The following is a 20,724-nucleotide window of genomic DNA, read 5'->3' as shown; positions in this document are numbered from 1 at the left end:
TTCTAAAATTTTGAACAACTTTAAAGCAAAAAGATTTAGAAAGTCTTGAAAAAATTGAAGTAATGAATTTAAGGTTCTACTGATCTTCACCTTCCATGGTCTGTCCTAGATTTTTTTTATGTCATGCCTCTGTATGTCTTGATTATACAGTTTCTACCATGAATTGAATGATTTAGAAGTAATTTTAGGTTTCTGTAAATTTTACTTGGAGGAAAAGTTTTAGATAACCCATAGTAATATCTATCTGTGTTTGTTTATTTCACCATAAATGGTTTAACAGAACACATAATAAATCTTTACCATCAAAAATACAAACTATAAAGTTATGAAATATGAATTTTATCCAGTTATACCTTCTTCATCATCATCTCTTTGCTCATTCATTCAGCAAATATCTATCTTCTTAGATATTGTAATTAAAATTTAAAAGCATTTCAGGATGGCTTTTAAGGGCAGATTGCTGTGGGTTTTGATCTTGTACATCGGGTTTCCTCTTGAGAACCACTACTTCAAAATTCTCCCTGGTAGTTTTAGATAAGACAATTGCAGCCATTTATACCACCTAGATTATGCCTAGGAATTGAAATAGATTAAAAACTGACTAAAAAAAAAATACATTAGAGTTTGTTATCTCAAATGATGCTAAATCGAGATATATGGTCATTAAAAAGGAACATAAAAACACAGTCTACTTATATTATTTCATGTCAAATCTTTAGTCCGAGCTAATTTACTAGCAACTAACTAAATGTGGTTAGTCTGAATTGAGATGTGCTATCTGTGTAAGATGGCTTCCTAGGTGGTTCCGTGTTAAAGAATCAGCCTGTCTATGCAGGAGACATGGATTCAATCTCTGGGACGAGATCCTCTGGAGGAAGAAATGGCAACCCACTCCAGTATTCTTTCCTGAGAAATCCCATGGACAGAGTAGCCTGGTGGGCTACAATCCATGAGGTCGCAAGAGTTGGACATGACTTAGTGACATAGCAGACATGCATATGTATGAGATACCCTATAGATTCTTAAGATTAGAACAAAAGAAAGAGTGTGAAATATTTCATTAATACTTTTGTATTGATTACATTTTTTTCTTTTGGCTGCAACCTGTGACTTGCCAGATTTTAGCTCCCTGACCAGGGATTGAACTCAGCCTGGGCCCCCGCAGTGAAAGTGCAGGGTCCTAACCACTAGATTGCCAGGGAACTTCCTGATTGCATCTTGAAATAATATTTTTGAAATATTGTGTTAAATCAGATATATTTTTTATTATGTCATTTATTTACTTTTTAATATAGCTACTAGAAAATCTAAAATTCAACAAGTAGCTCACATATTTTTATGTGACAGTGCTAATCTAGATTAAATATTCTTGGGAATAGTTCTACAGATGAGTAGGCCTATGAACATTGTATTTGCCAGATTTTCTTTGGCGTTGTCCACAGTAAAATGCCACATTTGTTGAAGTCAACATCTGTTCTTCCAAAATACTACCCTAGTGATTCCTTATATCATTAGGTAAGAGAGTAGAAGCATCTGCTTGAAGAAGTACAAATGTGTCTTTCTATGAAGACCAAACAGAAAAAATGATAGGAAGGAGAGGCAGCTATTCCCACTTTTAAAAAGAATCGCTGATTCATTTCTAGTTGGCTTGTGCTTGCTCTTTCTTGCCAACTCTCTCAGTGCAGTGCATTTGAGGCTGTCCTTAAGCATGATCCAGTCTGCTACAGGCTATCACATCGCACTAAATTCAGTGAATCTTGAGCAAGATACATTGATCTACATAATCTCAGTAATAAAAAACCCTGAGACCCAAGAGAGGAAAACCTTTTTCTTCCTTTTATTTTTTTCAACTTAGAATTTATCCCAGTTGCCTTCACCTGACGAGATACATGTTGGAGCAGTCAGGCCTTTCCCAGGGTAGACCAGTTATCAACTCAGTCTCCGCCTTTGCCCAGACCGTGGCAACACAGACAGGAATTATAGGAAGGTTGCACTGACCTCAGTGACACTAGTCTTAAAAGAGAAGCATGGCAACTTTTATTGAATATTTACTCTGTGCCATGTGCTGGGGGATATTGACACAATTCTCTCAATCCCTATTCCAAGCTCGTGAGAATTTTTTTTCCTAATATTTCTGTTTTGTTGAAACCACCCACCCCGTGAGTATCAGAGAGATCATCTAACTAGCATGGATGGAGCCTAGATTTGAAATCAGCTCTCTGTAAGCCCATTCATGATTTTTCATGAATGATTTACACCCATTCATGCTTTTTCAAGTTATTATGTAGCGAGGAGTGTGTCCCTTGTTTCATTAGTTATTTTTCAATGATGGAATTATTAATACACCCTTTTGGGGTTTATTTATTATTTGTGCTTATTCCCCAATGATAAATAAGTTAGAATAAAAACATGATTCTACAATTACTTTTTAAAGAACCATTAGTTAAAATTTATTCACACTTCATTAACTATAGACTTCAGGATTCACTTTTATTTATCTTGAACAATTCCTGGTCATTTGTAAACTGTTACTTCTTAAAAAAAAATAATGCCTAACAGGTGTATATACTTTTAAATACATGCCAGGAACAATTTTCAACACTTTATAGATATCCTCTCATTTAATTATTTGCCAAATCCTATGATGTAGGTACTATTATTATTCCCATTATACAAATAATGGAAGTTAATGACTACGAAGTAAAAAAGCCAGATCAAGTCCAGGTAACCTACTTCCAGCATTTACAGGCTAAACTTCTATGTTATTCTGCTATTTTTAAATTGATGGGTTACCTGCCCTTCATGGTTCTCTCTTCAGAAATATTTCAGTTTATTGCCAGTTTCCATTTACCAGGAAGACATAGGACCAATCAGAGAGACACTGTGGAAGATGAACTGAATTTAAGTAGTTAAATTTCAGAAACAAACATTTACATCAATCTTAGTGTTTTTATTCTTCTGCATCTATATCTTGTGAATTACATGTACACTTTTAGTACTCAATAACAGTTCAAATTCAATTCAAATTTATCTAGTCTTGACTTAAATTAATGGTAAACTATTGAGGAATTCTTGTGCATTGCCAGTAGTTGGTATTTGTGTTTTCCTCTGGGTCTCTGATCTTTCAAATCAAAAGACAGAACAGAATATAGTAGGGGAAAGACAGAATTCTCAAGACCAGTCTCTGCCAAACCTCAGCACACCATGTTAGTGTTGTGACAAAAGTCTCACCTAAACCACTAAGATTTTGGGTTTTAAAGCTGAAAAGACAAATGGGGAGGAAAATGGCAGGTTTTCTGTGTTTAGACAGCATATAAAGCCTTCTCAAGGTGATCAGTTAAGCTGAATTTTCAACTTCTTTTTAGAGGCATCTTTTGCACCATATTTGTACAGGTATCTAACAAAATGTTCATTCAGTTGACCAGTTTTGCTTACTTTGAGCCAGTTTTTTAAATCTGATTTAATTCCTTTGACAAACTGACTTTCAGAATCACATCAGCTGTATCTTAGAGCAGAGATTTCCTTTTGCTTTCATAAAATGTAGCTCAAAGTATATTAAAGGCTTTCGGAGGCATTAAGAACTTTGTTTTCAAAATGTACAGTAAATTGCACAGAAAATGGTTTTTAATTTTTCTGATCTAATTCTGGAAGTAATTTCCTGAGTTTTTCCCCCATTGTTCTGAGAATATGTGGAAAATGGTACAGAATTTAACAGATGAAAGGATTTAATGTATAGTCTATTTCCTTAATGTTTCTATGCTTTGAAATGTCTTAACATTGCAGCTATTTTTGATTTTGAAGTCTGATGTATGAAATTTTAGTTCAAATGTAACAATCCTCTCATTTGACTTTCTATTATGAGTGTGAGTTTGAAGACAGTAAAGGCAAGGCAGCCTTGTTTTGAAATTTGGTTTTTGTGTTGATAAAGACAATTAGCCTATGGGCTTCTGCATTTGTCAGAGAATGTAAGGTTTAATTGCCAATTTGTGATTCAAATTATTCTTCAGGTTTTATAGCATTTATATTATTTTCCCCCTGTTTCTGGAGTTCTCTGTTCCATTAAATCTACTTGGGAGTGTATATTATCAGGTAGCTGTAGTCTCTCCGCTTTTATGCACCTGCAAAGCAAGTTAGAACAGGCTTAGTTACCTCAAATCAGTAGGGAGGCACTCAGCCTGGTAGACAAGAGATGCTGTACCATCATTCTGCAAATTCCAAAGCTTCACAATTTCTGTGCAAAAAGCAAATAAGCAAACACCTCAGGAATATATCATAATGAAATTACTGCTTCGTTTCTCTTTTCTTTCTTTCCTGAAGACTCCCATGTCTCTTTGCTTCAGATTTTCCGGTATCGGTCTCCTGCACCCTGATGTAATCGAATCCTCTGCAGTGACCTGCGAAGCACTGGTGACCCGGGCCCTGTCTACTCTTAGCACGTATCTCTGCGACTCCCCCTCACTGACCCCCTTTCTGTTCTGACTGAGAGTCTTCACATTGCTTATTCCTTTTATCCAGCTATTTCCCCTTGGATCTTCTCAAGCCTGAGTCCTTGTCTTCATGTTTCAGCTCAAATATCCCTTTCCCAGGGAAGTACTGTCTCTCTACTCACTTGAAGTAACCGCCATCCCACCCTAAGTCATTTAACCCGCTTCAAATTATCTTGCTTATTTATTCCCTTACTTTCATTCCTATCTCCCCACTATGGGCGATTCCATGAGATCAGTAATCTTATAATTTTTGTGGACCTTTACGTTTCCTTATACTTCATGGCATACAGTAAGTGCCCAATAAACACCTGATTGCTATGTGAAATAGTCACAACACAGCTCAGACTTTACATGGGTCTGCTTGTATTTGGGCAGGACTTGTACAAAGGCTATAAAATAGCTTTCATCAAAGGAGACAATGGAAGACAAAATGTCTTTCAGAAGAATTGGAATTCATTAGAAAATGAGAGCTAACAAGTTTTCTTGGAGAAATAAAAAAAAATACAAAGCACTTCTAAGGCAGAAGGAGACTGAAATTAATCACGTTGTAGCGCCTCTAAAAGTTAAAGAAGAAATTGGGCTAATTGCATGAAGGAATTGCTGTATTTGACTGTAATCATTATTTGTAATCACCTGCACCCCAAGTGTATCTTAGTAGATTACAGAAAGAGAAAGACAATTACTTGGGCACAAACGCATTTTCTCCTTTCTTACTGTGAAGCTTCAGTGCTTTTGGCTTGATAAATTGCCTAAACTACCTGGCTGGCTTGAAGGGAAAGTTATGTTTTTACATTTATATTAAACAAAAAACTTGGGCTTTAAAAATAAATCATCACATCTGATGGTATTGCCTCTCTCCCATTTGTCCGCTCTCCAGTGTGAGGTAAAGGTTACGTGCAGAGCAGTCCCGGGAGCGCAGTTGACACTTGCAGGTAGCAGTAAAGCCCTGTAAGCAATAACCATCACAAACAGAGGAGCTGTCAGAGCAGATTCATTGCTCCCATTCCCAGAGTCCTTTTGTTTTTAGAAGACACTGAAATATGTTCTCTTTTCTTAGCCCACAAGAATTTCAGAGATGTCCTTTGACCCGTCTTTTGGCACCATGCAGTAAATACAGAAAAGCCTCCAACACTCCATAAGAGCACTCACTGGAGCAAAGAGCGGGCATGCAAAATGATACCGAATGACAAAGACTGCATCGTCCTAAATGCAGTGTTACAATTTGATGCGGGGCTGGACCCAGCATAATTTTTGGTCGGCAACATTTCCTTATGATAAGCCTTCCCTGGGAAGAGAATAGAAACTGTGATGTATGTTAGCTTTGTCATCGGCCTGCCTGAGGCACGCCGCCATTCCTAGCTCGGTGCCAGGAATCCCAAGGACCTCTGATGACTATGTACATTGACGTTTGTGATGAATTTTTCCTAGCCTTTTCTTCAAAATTTTCTCTTTCTAGTCTTTCCGAGTGACTATAATAATCAATATTCAACTTTCCAGCTGCTTGACTTTTAAAATTCCTTTGACTTTTCTGGACCTAAATATTCTCATTTGTAGAACATTGCCACTGCAGGCATTATCCAAGATCTTTTCCAGCGTTAAATACAAAGTGGAAGTGACCAGGGAACTTCTCCACATAAGACAGGTCTTTCTGACAAGATGTTAATAATATTAATATATGAGAGCCTGTATGTCATTTTTTTTTTATCCAGAAAGAAGTGGAGTCACGGTTTTTTGATAATTCTTATGGGCAGTCTTTACTAAATCAAAGAAGGCATTCAGGATGGAAGTATTAGGCACATAGCAAGGATTCTATTTTGAGCACAAGCTGGTCTTTCAATATGACAAACAGCAGTGAGAACAGGGGCCAACCTGGGAGATGTTAGCGTACATTAACTATAACAACAGCGAGGTGATCCTTTGAAAGAACTGGTCCTGAGGAAATCCATCAAGGAAATAAACTTTTCCCAAGAACAAAAGTTCTGACGTCAGAGGAGAAAGCCTACTCTGAAGACAGCTGCAAATTTCTACTTGAGAGCCTACCTTTCAAGGTATATTCTGATACTATGTATGTATCAGAATAGAGGGACCTATGTCTGTGCGTTAAGAATAAAAAACACTGTGATGAAAAATAGACTTGGTTTATTAAAATATGTGAACTACTGGGGCATAGGCCCCCCAGCTTGTCCCCACCAGCAAAGCAGAACAAAGAGGGAGATGTTATTCCCTCTATTACCATAGCAAGGGACCTTGAAGGCTTCATGTATCAATCCTATTTTACAGCAAGAGGTGGCAGAGAAGGGTTAATACCGAGTGAGAATGGATTTCCTCTTGAGAATACAGAAGACATTCTTCAGTTCAGTTCAGCTCAGCCGCTCAGTCGTGTCCGACTCTTTGCGACCCCATGGACTGCAGCACACCAGGCCCCCCTGTCCATCACCAACTCCCAGAGTTTCCTCAAACTCCTGTCCATTGAGTTGGTGATGCCATCCAACCACCTCATCCTCTGTTGTCCCCTTCCAAGACATCTCTCAGCAATCCTCAAATACTTGAGGGTGGCTGGGGGCAACTTCAATGAGTTGAAGTTCAGCTTTGGCAGATAATCTCAGAACCTGTGAAAATTTCAGTTATGACAGTGAATTGGACCTCATTTGAACATTGTAGAGGCTCAGGATACTAATACACACATGAAGTCCTTTTGTCCCAAACCAGGAGGTATAAGTTTAATGCGATCAGATATGTTCAAAACTTAACAATAGATATTCAGATGTTTGGAGAAATAATTTAAGCTTTCATCATTTAAATATTAAGTTTTCAGCCAACAGAAATTGGCTCTTAGCAATTGCATAAATGATAGCGCAGAGTAGTGTGACATTTAAAATATATGAAGATCAGTTAGGAGATACACATTAGAGCAGATGGCCATGAGGAGAGCCAGTTGGACAGAATAATGAACAATACAAATTAAGAAATTCATAGTTAATTAAAGAAGATTAAAGGTACTTAAAGGGGACATAAAGACCTAGGGATCTTCTCAAACAAAGGATTAGTATGGTGGTGCTCTGCCATGCTCTCCTCTCCAATGTCTTGCTAACGAAAGGACAGTGATGTGTAGAGTAGATGAAAAGAATTCATTAGAATGCTCTCTTCAGTAACCCAGATCCCTTGGTTCAACATACAGGGACAGAGTGTCATAAATTCTTGTGTAATTTGGTCTGAGTATTCCTCTCTTTTATTCTGCTCTATGCATTTGGATCCCATTAACTTTTAAAAGGACTTTCATGCACAGGCGATAATAGGCACATTTAGTGGGCACAGTGACATAGTGTACTTTATAGTCTTCCACTCTGGGAAGCACTGCTTTACAGAATGTTAATTCTCAAGGGCTTTGCCTTCAGCACGCACTCTTCAGTCAATACTTGTAGATTGAATGAAGGAGGGTGTTTGGGGAGAAAAACAAATAGTTTCTCCTTAGATGTAAAAGTATTTTACACTTACATTTCAAAGGTCTGCTGAATCCTATCCATTTTTCAAGATTCACATTAAATTAACATTTATATTCATCATCTAGTAATTAATTAATTCATTTAATTAAATAGTCAACATTTATTGAGTACATATAGGATGCTGTTTTGTTTGATATTGATTTGTAAGACAGTCTTTATCCTTGATGGATTCAGTGTTTAGAGAGGAAACTAAATATGTAAATATGTAGTACAATAAGAATTTATTATTATAATAAAATAATAATAAAAATAATAAAAATAAATATAAATTCTAGATGAGCATGAAAAAAGAAATTCTATTTCTGCTTGATTGTGCTGAACAGGTCTAAAGTTTCATGAAAGGAGTCAGAGAAGAGAACTCGAGCTGAATCTAAAATGTGGCTTTGTGAACCATGAGCTGCAGACCACATTTGCCCATGTCTGCTTCTATGAAGTTTTATAAGAACAACAGCTATACCTGTTCATTTAACACAAAGCACGTGCCTACTTTCATGCTACACGACAGCAGAATGGAGTAGTCGTAACGAGGAGAGGATGGCTGACAAAGCCCAAAATGCTTGCTCTCTGGTCTCTCATAGAAAAAGTTTGCCAACATCCAGTCTAAAAAGCTTGCTTTTACTGGGGCCAACATTTGACAAAATAGCATGTCCAGAGGCTTGGAGACATGATGAGAGAACACGGGTTATTCATTAAAGATTAAATGTTCAGGAGACAGTAAGTAGATCACTTTGTGAAGGTGTCACAAAAGAATAAAGGTATAAAGGTAGTTTGAATGAAAATTATAGGAGGATTTAAATGTTGGTAACACTCTTTAAATCCTCTGGGGCGAACACAGCACCGATCTAAGGAACATTCATGGTTCTCTAGCTCAACTTTTACAGAGAAGAGGTTCTTCATGAGAGTAGTTTCCAAAGAGGAACTTGTGCTCAGGAAAAGAGAGCAATAAAGTGATATTCTTTAGTCTTTGACTCATCTTTGGAAATATGCATTTGGCAGATGTCATGTGACAGGTACGGAAAGATAGGCCTGAGGTTGCCTGCCAAAGTGGGAAGGGTTTCTGGTCAAGGAAAATCCATTTCAGAACCAGATCTGGCCCAGGGTAAAGGAGGCATCATCTAGGCTACTCAACTGGTTGAATCTGGGCAAAACCGTCCTTGCGGTTTAAAAGTGAGCCAGTTTAGTCCATCATGTAAGGGTTCAAGGGCAAAGCCTTGACTGGATGCACATTTGAGGATAAGGATTTGAGGATCTTATATCTTGCCTATCTGTCACCACCGTTCACTTCAGAGACATGATAATAACAGTGAGAGGTGGCAGGGAGGTGTGTTTCCACCCCTCCTCCCCATGCAAGTGGTGCCTGAATTCAGAAGAAGGGCTCCAAAACCAGTTCTCAGGATCTACTGGAGGGCTTCCGAAAAGCATACACTCCTGGGCCATACCACACACCGGGTTCAGAATTGCTGAATATGGATCGCTGAAAACTTTGCCTTTCCAAAAACTCCTTAGAGTATTCTAATGATTTAACTGTTTGATACAACATTCAGTAACCTCTTATCCCCAAGACAGTATCTGTACAACATCACACAGTCAACACGTGTCTTTTTTCACACAGTGCTGGAGTTCTGCTGTGTGCAGGCTCAGTCACATGACTAATGGAAAGTCTGAAGAAATAGGAGCTTATTTGATAACCACTATAAGAGCCACTGGAAGTTTTAATTAGGGAGTGATAGCAAGAAGGCAATGGCACCCCACTCCAGTACTCTCGCCTGGGAACTCCCATGGATGGAGGAGTCTGGTAGGCTGTGGTCCATGGGGTCGCTAGGAGTCGGACACAACTGAGCGACTTCACTTTCACTTTTCCTTTCATGCATTGGAGAAGGAAATGGCAACCCACTCCAGTGTTCTTGCCTGGAGAATCCCAGGGACAGGGGAGCCTGATGGGCTGCCGTCTGTGGGGTCGCACAGAGTCGGACATGACTGAAGTGACTTAGCAGCAGCAGCAGCAGCAGCAGCAAGTAGGAAGTGTTATGTTCTATGATTATTACTAATATGGCAGAGCTATATAGGTGGGTTTAGTGAGAAGAAACGATTATGCATAGATGTAAATCATAGTATTGGAATTAATTTTAACCTCATTTTAATTTGAATTTTTATTTATACAGGTTTCTTTCCCAAATCTCCTGACTGATGGCTATTAGGGAAAAATATAATTCTTTTAGGAAGCCTCATTGCTACTTGTGGAAGACCGTGACACTCTTAGATATAATGACAGAAATGCCTTTTCTATATTAAACCAAAAGGTACCCTTTTGTTTTCCATTCAATGATTGTAATTTATATGTCCTCAAAAGAAATCTGCGTCTTCCAATTTAATTCACTTCTTATGATTCTCCTTAGCCTTTTCGTTCTCAGTATAAAATGCCTACTTTTCCAATCAAAGAGTATGGCTTTCAAATTTCTTATCATTTGGTCCATGACCTTTTGGACATACTTAGGGCAATATTTCCAAAAGCATGTCCTTTGTGATACTATTTCTGAGAGCTCCGTCTTAAAAAGGGATCCCATGGTCAAAGTCATCAGTGAAAGGCCAAGAACCATACCTTCAATGCACACTTGCACAGACATTTTCCAAGGATGCCTATATGAAAGCGGTTTTTGAAACAATTTTTAAATTGCTTTAAAAATGACATATGTTTTTAATCTGGTATTTTTCAAATTTATTTGATCACAAAATAGCCTTATTCTCTGTAACACTGGAGTGTTACAGAGTGATACTCCATTGAATATATTTCAAGAAGCACTTCTGTGTATTGCCAGTGTCCCTCTTTAAATGTCAAGTATGGGGGGAAAATGCAGCATTCCAAATGTCACCTTATCCCTGCTGAGTTCAGGGTTTCTTTCTCTTTTAAAGATGTGAACAGTGTGTTCCTCTTCTTTTGAAATTTCCTTCTTAATATAGTCCATGACTGCATCAAAATTTTGGGATATTTGTATTATTGTACTGACTCATTGAAATTCTGGTCAACTAATGTCATTAAGGCTTTTCACTTTAAATGCTGTCAAATTAGGTCATTCTCAGCCTCTCCTCTGCTTGATAACATAAATAAATACATAAATGAGAAAGTGTACACAGTTTAATTAAAATTTGATTGGTTTTACCCCAGAATTTCATTTCTGGGAAATAATCTGCAGTCTTGATTTGGTAAGTTCCTGCTCTCAGGGATACTTCACCAGCGGTGTGTCTTCCGTGCTTTCATATCAGTCTAGGTCTAAGTTTTAAGTCACGTGGTTTATGTAGGACATTTTTTCTCCTAGACATGGATTCGTTTTATAACACACTTTGGACACAGTTGCCTGGCTAACAATGTCCACCTAACTACAAATTCTTGGTTCTCATTTCTCTACTTATAGTAGAATGAAGAAGATTTGGAGCTGATGCACTAATTCTGTATCACTCAATTCTAGCCTCTGAGGGGAATGGCTTTTTCTGTATCATGTTCCATGGAACCCCACCCTTTCATCCCTTTCTGGTTTTCCTGACACAGATCCAGGGACTGTGTCTGGACTAATAGGCAGGACTAGCACCGGGTCTTGTTTTATTGCTGCTTTATGTTTAGTGTCTGTGATGCTGTAAGGTGACGCGGAGAGGATTTTTTGTTTCTACTTTTTCCATTCAAGTAATATCGTAGGTTGTTCTTTTTAAAAAAATGTATGGGGTATAATCCCAGGGATGGGGGAACCTTGTGGGCTGCCGTCTCTGGGGTCGCACAGAGTCGGACACGACTGAAGCGACTTAGCATGCATGCATGGAGTATAACTGATTCACAGTGTCATATGAGTTTCAGGTGTACAGAAGATGAGTCAGCTGTACACATGCTTATATCCACTTTGTTTTGTGTGTGGGGATTCTTTCCCCACGCAGGCCATTACAGAGTACTGAGTGGAATTCCTTGTGCCATATAGCAGGTGCTTATTAGTCATCTATTTTACATGTAGTGGTGTGTATATGTCAATTGCAATCTCCCAACTTATCCCTTCCTCCCTTTTCCCCTGGTAACCATAAATTTTGTCTTCTACACCCATGACTCTGCTTCTGTTTTATAAGTAAATCCATCTGTACCCTGTTTTTTAGATTCCACATGTAAGCAATATCCTATTTGTCTTTCTGTGTCTGACTTCACTCAGTATGACAATCTCTAGGTACATCCATGTTCCTGCAAATAGCATTATTTTGTCCTTTTCTATGGCCGAGCAATATTCCATTGTGTATATGTACCACATCTTCTTTATCAGTTCCTCTGTTGTGGACATTTAGGTTGCTTCCCTGTCCTGGCTATTGAAAATAGTGCTGCAGTGAGAATTGGGGTGCATGTGTCTTTTTGATTTATGTTTTCTTCTGGGTATATGCCCAGGAGTGCGATTGTCTTATGGTAGTTCTATTTTTAGTGTTTTAAGAAACCACCATACCGTTCTCCATAGTAGCTTTATCAATTTATATCCCCACCAACAAAGTTGGAAGATTCCTTTACTCCACACCCTCTCCAGCACTTACTGTTTGCAGAGTTTTTTATGATGGCCATTCTGACCAGTGTGAGTTGATACTTCATTGTGGTTTTGATTTGCAAAGTTATGACCAACTTAGATAGCATATTGAAAAGCAGAGACATTACTTTGCCGACAAAGGTCCGTCTAGTCAAGGCTATGGTTTTTCCAGTGGTCACGTATGGATGTGAGAGTTGGACTGTGAAGAAAGCTGAGCGCCGAAGAATTGATGCTTTTGAACTGTGGTGTTGGAGAAGACTCCTGAGAGTCTCTTGGGCTGCAAGGAGATCCAACCAGTCCATTCTAAAGGAGATCAGCCCTGGGTGTTCTTTGGAAGGAATGATGCTAAAGCTGAAACTCCAGTACTTTGGCCACCTCATGCGAAGAGTTGACTCATTGGAAAAGACTCTGATGCTGGGAGGGATTGGGGGCAGGAGGAGAAGGGGACGACAGAGGATGAGATGGCTGGATGGCATCACCGGCTCGATGGATGTGAGTTTGAGTGAACTCTGGGAGTTGATGGACAGGGAGGCCTGTCGTGCTGCGATTCATGGGGTCGAAAAGAGTTGGACACGACTGAGCGACTGAACTGAACTGAACTGAATAATTAGTGATGTTGAGCACCTTTTCATGTGCCTCTTGGCCATCTGTTTGTCTTCTTTGGAAAATGTCTATTTAGATCTTCTGCCCATTTTTTGACTGGGGTTATTTGTTTAAATATAAGGCTGGATGCTATAAAACTATTAGAGGAAAACAAAGGCAGAACATTCTTTGCATAAATCACAGCAAGATCTCTTTTGATCCACCTCCTAAAGTAATGAAAATAAAAACAAAGATAAACAATTGGAATCTAATTAAACTTAAAAGCTTTTACAAAGCAAAGGAAACCATAAACAAAACAAAAAGACAACCCTTGGAATGGGAGAAAATATTTGCAATTGAAGCAACTGACAAGGGATTAATCTCCAAAATTCACAAACAGCTCTTGCAGCTCACTATCAAAAAGATGTGTGTTGAATTTAAAAAGAGACAACAGGCACAGTGTTCATTGGAATTCAAAGTGTGAGTATCTGCTAGTAAGCATTTTGGATCCATCTTGTGTGAGGTATGCATTAAGACAATTTGAAAGTGAAAGTCACTAGATCTAACTTTAAATAACTGTAAAATTGACAGCCCCAATTTTTCTCTCTCCGTCTCTCATCCATAGAACTAGGAGTAGGAAGAGTATGAGCCAAAATTTACTTGTGATGGAATCTTTCTCTCTGAATATATGCTATAAAACGAGAAGCATCACTGGAATTCTTTCTGACCTTAAGTACACATACGCTAATGAAGAGTACAAAGGTCTGTACTCTTTGACTTACAAGAGACCCTTGATCTCCGGACCTTGAAGTTGCCGTTGGTTCTGGTGAATATTACCCCAAATTGTTTTACTTATGGCAGAAAGTTATCATTTAAGGTCACTGTTGACCCCCTTTGGAAAGGTACCTTTGACCTATCTTAGACGGTATAATATCTGCTCCATTGTCAAAGGCAGGAGTTATCTTTCCACTCTCCCCAGTCATCTTACATTACTGACGAGTGAATATGCTAAGAAGAAAATGGTGATGAAAAATACTGGTGTTTAAGTTGAAGAAAAATCCATTTAAACTTCTCTATACAAAGTAAATTATAGGCTTTCAAGCTGAGACAACAACCTATGTATCAGCTTAAACTGCAATCCATATGGGAGATGGGAAGGCCCTTGAGGATTTTGAGTAAAAGTCATCTTCTCATAAGGTGATTCCTCATCATCTTTTCATGAACTCTGTCCCCTGATATTACTAAGGATTTTTCTTTTAGAAAGGAGTAGAATTTAAAATAATGGAATATTACTCTGAGAATCCATATGTATCTGGTGCTTTTAAATTTTATTCCTTAAATAGAGCGTGCGTGTGTGCTCAGTCATGTCCCTCTCCTCGTGTCCGCATGGGCTGTAACCCGCCAGGCTCCTGCCCTTGAGATTCTCCAGGCGAGAATACCAGAGCAGGTTGCTGTTGCCTCCTCCAGGGGATCTTCCTGACCCAGGGGTCCAGCCCGCGTCTCTTGTGTCTCCTGCACTCGCAGGCAGGTTCTTTACCAGTCGAGTCACCAGGGATAGAGAACAGGATGTCGGTCTCTATTATTGGAATAACTGAATACAATGACTTTAAATGCAGCAGATTTTTAAAGATGGAATTCTAGTAACGTTTTGTGAGATGATTCACTGACGTGGGTAATTAGGAGCTGTTGTAGAAGGAGGAAAAAACAGAAGAGTTGAAAGCATGAAGGGTAATAGATGTGTTTGATCACCAGGCTCTAAAGGAGAGTAGTGACTCAGCTTTAAGAGGCATTTGACCCCGTGTTTTTCTTTTAGTGAGCCTGATATTTTATGCTGAAGAATACATCCATCCATCTTTGCCTTCATGCAACTGGAATCTTTAGCTACACAAAGTATACAATTTAAGAATAATTTCTCAGAATATGATCCAGCATTACTGCAGCTGTAGACTGCAAAATTTATTAATTTGGATGAAACAGATACAGAAATTATAATTATTGTAAGTGATTTTTGTCTCAGAGGGGTATGTTTATAGTAGATTAGATATTGCAATAACAGAGGCACTGACTTGATCTTGAAGACTGCATAAATGATTCATGTGATACTGATTCATAAAAGTATCCTGTAGTGAGGATGACTTTTCATTAAGTTGAAATGTAAAGTGGATCAAGATAAAGTATAATCATGGAAACGACCTTGCTAACCATCAGCAAGGAGAATCAGGAAGTAATATCCAGGGCAAATCTCAAATTGACTGAATTGCCTTTTATTTTTATTTTTTAATTTCTTGTGACATATCTTTTAAAAATTGAAAATAGATTTCTCTGTTGGTTATTCATATGTAAAATAATCTGGAGAGCAAAATTTAAAAAAATATAATTTTTTGGAAAGAGCAAGTGTTAAAATGAAGTTGGGATCTGTTTTGTAACCATTATCCTGCTGTTGCTGTTAAGTCACTTCAGTCGTGTCAGACTCTTAGAGACTCCATGGACTGCAGCCTACCAGGCTGCTCCGTCCACGGGATTTTCCAGGCAAGAGTACTGGAGTGGGGTGCCATTGCCTTCTCCGAACCATTATCCTAGGACCTTTAATAAACTAGAGATAGTTCTTGAATCAAAGGTGGGTGGAATGTTAAGCTAGTTTTTCCATAGATGCTCACCACTCAGTGAAAAGAGAGAATTTGAAAGATCATAAAGGCTAGTTTGTGAAGAACAGAAACTGTAAAACACTTCTAGGAGAAAGGGCCTATCCTCTTTGGTTATTTGTGTTCTAGACTTTTCTGCACCTACATTTGTCCAAATTTAAGTCAATTTTATTTTTCAGTACCTTTCACAAAGGAGAAATTTATTATTTACAATAGTATATAGAAAAAGATTTGGGAATAAAACATCAATTTCAGGAAATAAGATTTTTTTCAAATAATTTTGTTACATATATTCACATAAAATAAATGAATATGCTAATACAAATGCAGTAACTTTCATAAAAGTACATTGTTTTTACTCTGGTAACCTCCAGCAACTTCTAGTCTATCCAGCTAGGTGTGTCGATTTTCTGAGTGATTTTGTGTTCTTCAAGATTTGTAGTACAGATTCTAAAGACTATTTACTATGTCTCTAAGAGTAGTCATACTCTTAGAGTATCCCTAGGTGATATCCAATAGGGACTTTTTGGGGACTGATTCATTAAAAAAGGGTTAGTAGAATACCTCCTTAGCATTGCAATCATTCTATTAATTTGTGTTATTGTATTGGCAGTAATAAAATGGCATTTTTTATTCTTTAAAAATCAATTGTTTTCAATAATTCATATTGGCTCTCTCCACATTTTGATGAGAACTGATTTGAGATTTCTCTATCCTTGAGAGAGAAGTGATAGGAACAACATTTAGAAAATCATAACATTTAGGGTAGCTCTAACGTGATTTGGGGGTTTGACTTTTGCTTGAGAACAGATGACAGATGTTATGGATCCATGCAGACTATTGTTTTCAGTTATTCCTTTTCTTCATTCATTAAATCAGTAATCAGTTATTCACTAGGAACTTGTATGGGTCAGGCATGTAATACACATGAGATTTTTCAAGTAATGTGTGCACCCAGCACTACTGCAGAAGAACCTGTGTTCTCCAGAACACTGATCGGGGTCTTCAGCGAACTGAGACTGTAGAGAGGAGTCTAACACTGTGCCCGAGGAACAAGAGGCACAAAAAATGTGCCAGGTAGGTATCTCACGGGCTCGCAACTAACCAAGCTCCCAAGGGGTGCTTGGTTCTTTTTAACACGGCAGCTGTCACATTTTCCAGTTTCCAGACCATCACATTTGGTTTGCTTTGTCTGAAGTGCTCGTTTCCCCTCTTCTTCCAAATAACTCCACATCATGCTCATATCTCAACCCATTTCCCGTCTTCAGGGAGACCCTCCTGGACCCCCTGGCCCAGCTTAGACTAAGTCAGGTCCTCTTGATGTAAGGAAATGTCACTTTATTCCATTTTTCTTTTAAATTTTACTACAGTTACTCCATCTCTTAATATTTGTTTGATGTCTATTTTTCTTGCTTCATTTTCCTTTTTTAAAAATACTGTTAACTAGGATAGCCTAGGATAAGTTACAGTAACAATTAATTCCTCAATCTCAGGTACATAACACAACGAAGATGTATTTCTTGCTTGTGCTTCGTTTCTAGTGCGGATCAGAAGAGAGTTTGGCTTTACACAATACTTCAGAAACTCAGGGCAGTAGAGGCAGGCACCACCAAATGCTGCCGGTGAATCTACCAGAATGGAGTTGAAGGGGTGTTTTGTGGCTTATTTGTTTGTTTCTTTGCTTGCTTGCTTGTTTTTGGTTACTTGGTCCAGGCAACAGGAACAGACGAGCTCAGGTCTTGACACTCTCCGTTGCTGGATCAGTCATAGTCCCGCCCAACTGGCATGAGCTTGAGAAATGCGGTTCTCTTTGTGCCCTGAAGGGAGAAGAATCTGATGTTGTTGAGTAAAATCCCTAGAAAACAACAATGGTGAAAAGGAAGTGGTGTCCCAAATTAGGCCAAAATTGAGGAAAGAATAGCTGAAAAGCTACTCTAATTAGATTTGGTTCAATTATACATGTACTACTAAAAGGCTTTGCCTCGGGGATTGCTAATTCATTTCCAACTGTAATTGAGTAACTGTTTGGAGGAGAAAAAGATTAAGAGAAATTGAGAGGGGCAAGCATAATCCCTTTTGTAAAAATTTATTGGAAATTGGGTTCATAAACTATAAACTGATGGATTATTGGTGGGGTTGTTTATTGGAAGTTGCAGAAACAGTAGCCCAAAGACATACTTGTCCACATAATGTTACTGCTCCAATTAAAAATATATAAATCGAGAGTAAGCATTTAGAAACTTTGGTAGACAGTTGTCAGAGAATTTTACATCTATCAAATGTAATAATTTTAAGATATTTTAAAAATATTAAGAAATGCACTTGCATTTTGTGTCTTTGTGATTTCATTTTTCTAATGAATCACTTATTATTGTATTTTACAAAAGTTTCAGTCGATGATAGGTGGAAAATTAAAAAAAAACAAACCAGACTAGTTCGTCACCCCAGATGACTTGTGAAGGACTAGTTTGAGCACTTACTGAAGGATGTGAAAGAAAGTGACCCCTGGGAATTAGCCTGAGTTGATACACCTAGACAAGCAGCAAATACCAGTCCACACATTTTTTTTTTTCAATGACTAATCTAGTAATGTTGCAGAAATTCAGAATATTTAGTGTAGATGGATCTTGGCCCATGGACAAGTTTCTCGCCTTTTTGGAAAAGTTGAAATATGGGCTACATTATTAAATAGGTTATCAGCTAACTGTGACAACAAAGAGCCCTGGTTTATAGGCCCAGCATCTGCCTCCCCAGCGTCCCCCTCCCCAGCGTCCGCCTCCCCAGCGTCCCCCTCCCCAGCGTCCCTCTCCCCAGCGTCCACCTCTCCACCCTTCCTGGACACCACTTCACCTATGATGGCGTAGTCAGGTCCTCTCTACATTTCTAATCCCCAGTTTTCCCCCAGTTGTACCTTTGCACCAGGTCTGAGATGTGGAGAATGCAAAGCCAAATAAAATAATTTTTAACATTTAAAGGAAAAGATGGGGGAGACCTATGTAAAGCATACATAATAAAGCATATATTTCAATGGATGGAGTTAATGTGCAACCTAATAATCAAAATAGTGAAAGTTATCTTAGATTGCATTGTAAGGAGATTTATTGACCTGTCTACCAATTTATATTCCATTTTTCCGCCAAACTAAGTTAAGTTGTTTTTCTATCCACGTGCCTTTAAAGATATCAAATAAACTATTAAAGTATGTTCAAGATATTTTATTACATGTGTGTGTACACAGTCACTCAGTTGTGTCCGACTCTTTGTAACCCCATGGACAATAGCTCACCAGGCTCTGTCCATAGGATTTTCCAGACAAGAATTCTAGAGTGGGTTACCATTTCCTACTCTAGGGGATCTTCACTAGCCAGGGATCAAACCCTTGTGTCTTGCATTGCCTGCATGGGTAGGTGAAGATTCAAATAGATTGTTGAAGTAGGTTCAAAACATTTTATTACAGATAGTAATATTACAAGAGGTAGGTCTCAAATTTGTTGCTGAGCTATCTAGTAACCAGAACAAAGAGACAAGTAAGAATTATGAATAAAAGTGAAGCTTTTTTTCCCAGGAAAAACCAAGCTTTTTGCTGAAATCCATGCTTTCTGTGTTCCCACAGAAAGGAAATTGTGTGATATAGCAGTAAATATCCACTAACAAATAGGTAAAATAAATATAATTTGAGGAGTTTATATGTCTTTTTCTTTCTGTAGCTCTTGCTACAGTAGTCTGGCTTGGTCGAAATGTAACAAAACACATCTAAAGTAGTTCTCAAGTTTTAGATTGTCTAAGGTTTGCCTGGGTAGAGTCTGACTCAGGAGATCAAGGGTGGGGCTCAGAAATCTGTTGTTGAAAAGCATCTCAGTTGATTCTGATGCCCATGGTCCAGAGACCACAGTTTGAGAAAGAGTGATCTAGAGGAGTCCTTGGCAGTTTTCCGTGTGGATGGTTGATCACCATTGAGCCTTAGATAAAAATGGCTGGTATTTGTGATTCTGCTATTTGGCAAGAATCTGGACTGCAGAAATCAAACCTTGCTACTTTAGGAAGCAGCCATGTGAAGTTTGATCTTAAATGCTTCCTGTTAAATGTACTCTGAACAAAACACCAGTTTTTCCCTCTTATGTTTCTCCAGACTCTCTGCAATCAATAAATACCATAAATGTAGGATTCTTGTGAAAGTGAGAGAGCCTACACAAAAAATTCCTGTTCAAAACACTGATATGAAATATTGCCTGAGGAGCTTCCCAGGTAATATGGAAGAGTTATTTAAAATATTATCTTAAAGATCAAATGGACAAATACCACTGCTTAATCCTTTAAAAATGAAGAGACTAATGAGTTTTATGCTTTATATTGGATTATTTAGAATGTTTAGTAATCTTTCATTTAATCTGTAGCATGTAATATTGTATAAGAAGTAAATAGGCTAATGTCTCTTTTTTAAAAAACTGTAGTTCAAAGTAATGTGTTTGATAATAGAAAAATAAGTCATGTGTTTTGAAGATTTTAGGTCCTTTGGCTAACCTAGCAGTACATGGCAGGGGGTGGGTACTAAATTTCTTAGAATTTGTGTTATTGATCCCTTGAGAGGATGTTTGAACTAACCTCAAAAGGAAATATCAGTCACCTTCCTACAAGTCAGGTAGTATGAAGAATCACAGGATAAAATGAAAAGAGTATGCTTTGTGCAAAAGAAAAATCTTTTGAAAGAAATTTCTGAAACGTTACATAAAAAAGAATAGATTTTCTAGGTAGTGGAATTTCTTTCCATTTTATTTATAAATATGAAATCAAATAATCCCCATATCCAAGTTAATCCAACTTTTTAAGGCTCCTACATGTGGGCCTATTAACTATATATTTTCTAAAGGCTTCTTTATTTTATGAAACACACTAGCACAGTACACTTCAATGTATTGAACTTGTGACTGTTTTTTTTCCTTATATAAATGTGCTGCCTAAATTGTGGTGA

The 20,724-nt window shown here is 38.0% G+C and overlaps 1 long non-coding RNA gene across 2 annotated transcripts in view; it reads left to right on the top strand.

Moving 5' to 3' along the window:
• The window catches only part of LOC133260780 (uncharacterized), a 181,235-nt gene that overhangs the window by 9,053 nt on the left and 151,458 nt on the right, over nucleotides 1-20,724 (top strand). For both annotated transcript variants that reach the window (XR_009740964.1, XR_009740963.1), the window contains exon 2: nucleotides 19,885-20,000. This is a non-coding gene — a long non-coding RNA (uncharacterized LOC133260780). The remainder of the gene's footprint in view (nucleotides 1-19,884; nucleotides 20,001-20,724) is intronic.

This window comes from Bos javanicus, chromosome 14 (assembly GCF_032452875.1).
Source record: "Bos javanicus breed banteng chromosome 14, ARS-OSU_banteng_1.0, whole genome shotgun sequence".
Classification (NCBI taxonomy): domain Eukaryota; kingdom Metazoa; phylum Chordata; class Mammalia; order Artiodactyla; family Bovidae; genus Bos; species Bos javanicus.
The sequence above is the reverse complement of the archived record's forward strand: the minus strand, read 5'-3'. Positions and strand labels throughout refer to the sequence as shown.